We start from the raw sequence: 3,030 nt of genomic DNA on the forward strand, positions 1-3,030 counted from the left end.
GTATCTGTTTCCTCTACAAGGCTTCTTAGGGCTTTTCTGTGCAGCGTGGAGAGAATTTGGCCCTGCTTCCCGATGTCTTTGACCTTGTGATCCTCGTTTGGCTCAATTCCTTATTCCCTTCTCTCTGGAGACCACAGTGGCGGGGAACGCAGTTTGAGAGACCCTTATTGGTCTGGAAGTCTCTAAAGGGTAGCTAATCTATTTGAAAGGAACCGTTGTTGCAAGCAAGTTTGTGTGTGTGTGTGTGTGTGTGTGTGTGCGTGTGCGTGCGTGTGCATGGGGCAAACATTCTATGTCCCAGTTCAAACCATTTGTGTGTTAGGAAAAATGGGTTATGTGGGGACTTTGAAAGTCCCTTCTGCAAAGTGTCTCGAATCATTTCTTGTGATTATTTCCACCTACTATGTGCTGGGCACTGTCCTGGGAATCCAGTCACCGATCAAACGCTCTGGTGTCTTGAACTTGTGTTTCAGTAGGAGGGACACAGTGGAACTGAGCCCCGCATCGGACTCCGCCCCGCGTTGGTCTCCGCATGGAGCCTGGTTGGGATCCTCTCTCCCTCTGCTCCCCTCCCCGACTCGCCCTCGCCCTCTCTAAAAAAAAAAAAAAAAAAAAAGGAGAGGCCCAATGCAGAGAGGCCCAGACGAAGAAGAAGGGTCGGGGCGAGGCTAAGGTCTAGGCCGAAGGGTGCTCCTGGCAGAGGGACGTCTGGAAACGGGGCCACGCACGGCAGCCGGGAGGAGAGCGAGGAGGTCAGTGCGGCTGGAGCCCTGTGGGTGGTTCCCGCCGAGAACGGGAATAGGCGACAACAGCAGGCGCTACGGGGGTGCGTCCTGCGCTGGGCACCACGCACATGCTAATTCACACTCACCCCCCGGCGGGGCAGGACCTTCGTCACCCCCATTTACAGGCGAGGAAAGGAAGGCATCAGGAAGCTAAATAACGAGCCCAGGGTCACACAGCCCCTGACTGGCTGAGCTGGACCTGACCTAGGCAGTCTGGCCATGGAGGCTTTCGTGTTCGCTGCGGTGGTGAGAAGGGCTGTCAGGGCGTCCCCAGTCTGCAGAGGCGCTAACGCTGGGATCAGACGACTCCTCGCCCATTTGCTACTAGCTGGTTACCGGACACTGTCCTATATCCACCCGTAAGCCAGCCTCCACCGCGCACCTGCTCTGAACACTGCTTTGCGTTTGAGGAGGGGAGGTGGCAGAGGGCAGCGGGAGAAAGAGCCGCGTCCTGAGCCCTTACGTGGACGGCCAAGCGCTTTCCTGAATCTGTTTGGTCCTCACGCTAACCTCACGTGCTGTTTTCTGTCCATCTTCCCGGTGAGGACACTGAGGCAGAGACAGGTGACGTTGCTCATCCAAGGTCACGCGACCACTAAGTTGCGGGGTCAGTATTTAAACCCAGGCCAGTGGTTCTCGGCCGGGGTGACTTTGTTTCCCAGGGGACACTTGGCCATGTCGGGAGACACTTTTGGGTGTCATACCTGCCTGTGGGGTGCTCCTGCCTTCTCGCGGGTAGAGGTCACGGCTCAACAGCTTACGGTGCACGCACAGCCTCCGCCACAAACAATTATCCTGCCCTGAGAGGCCCTGACCCGGGCTGGCGGACTCCAGGTGCCTGCACCGGACACACAGAGTTACACTGCCCAGGCTTGAGGCTCCGCAGAACCGAGTTCAGACTGTAGTTCCTACATTTATTAGTTGTCTGCATTCGGGCCCCTCTCGTAGCGTCAGTTTCTTTATCTGAGGAATGGGTACATTAGGCCCAGGGGTTTGGGTCGGGATGAAATGAGAGTGCATGATACCGAAGTTGTTTGTTTCCTTCTTTTTCCTCTTCTTTCTCCTTGTTCAAAGAACTCCACGGCTCGATACATTCTGAGTGGACTTGGAGGTTCCCAGCTCGTGGAGAGCTACATCATCCTAGAAGCGAAGGCCACAAGAGCTGAGATCCATTCTGTCTTGGCCGCGCCGTCCTCTTGGCCTAGAATAGCGTCTGGGGTGGAGTCGGTGCTCAGTACGTGTCTGTTTCCGCCTCGGAGGCGCGCAAGCGCGAGCGCGCACGCGCAGACCCGTCTTCGGTGCTTCCGCTAAGTAGGTAGGTGCTTACGCAGCAGCAAGTCCGGGTGGTGTTGCCCATTGCGGGGTGCTGGTCCTCGCGTTGGGGGCTGATCAAAGGCCTGCACGTCCCCACAGGAAGTGGGAGGAAGTACGGCACCCCCGGACGCTCTTTTGTAACTAGCAAAGGGCCTCCAGGAGGCCGCGTTTCCTGCTGCGTAGATTCTGACGTGCGCTCTGGGCAGGGACGCCACAGAGGCAAGGCTGTGACCCTCTCAGAGCGTCGCGTCGGGGGCACACGCCGTTGATGCCCGTTACTGGCGATGTCAGTCTTGATCGCGGCGCTCTGGCAGAGCCCCCTACAAAGTTACTAAGGTTACTTGGTACTTGTAATGAAGATACTTGATAGGCGTCCTCCGCAGAGATACTTTGAGGTTCCAAAAACACCCCAGGATTCTTCCTCAAACTTTCACCCCTTGGTTTTGGCATCTACTAATCACCCTTCCCCGAATCAATTGTGCTGGCCAGACGGCGTGTTTAAAAAAAATTCCATCACTGGGGCGCCTGGGTGGCTTAGTCAGTGAAGCATCCGACTCTCGGTTTCCGCTCAGGTCATGATCTCACGGTTTCACGAGTCTGAGCCCCACATCGGGCTCTGTGCAGACGGCACAGAGCCTGCTCGGGATATTCTCTCTCTCTCTCTCTGCGCCCCTCCCCTGCTCACGCTCTCTCTCAAAAATAAATAAAGAAACTTAAAAAATTCCATCATTGTTTTATTGCTGGTTTTTTACTGTAAGGGAGGGCATTTATTATTATTTTTTTTATTTATACCTGTGTAGACTCTTGAGTTCCCAGTTTTTATAATGGGTTATAATCCTTTCCTCTTCACATTTATTGTGAGGTTGACATTGTCTCAGATTTGGCCAAGTGGGAGCACTTTCGAATTGGCGTCTGTGTCCTTTTGATATGC

The 3,030-nt window shown here is 54.7% G+C and overlaps 1 long non-coding RNA gene across 1 annotated transcript; it reads right to left on the reverse strand.

Moving 5' to 3' along the window:
- Positions 1-1,678: 1,678 nt before the first annotated feature.
- LOC125922624 (uncharacterized) lies at positions 1,679-2,407 on the reverse strand. The gene is made up of 2 exons (XR_007457713.1): positions 2,113-2,407; positions 1,679-1,998 (listed from the first exon to the last, which is right to left on the reverse strand). It is a non-coding gene; the product is annotated as an uncharacterized LOC125922624 (long non-coding RNA).
- Positions 2,408-3,030: the final 623 nt, after the last annotated feature.

Source organism: Panthera uncia, chromosome B1, assembly GCF_023721935.1.
Source record: "Panthera uncia isolate 11264 chromosome B1, Puncia_PCG_1.0, whole genome shotgun sequence".
In the NCBI taxonomy this organism is placed as follows: Eukaryota; Metazoa; Chordata; class Mammalia; order Carnivora; family Felidae; genus Panthera; species Panthera uncia.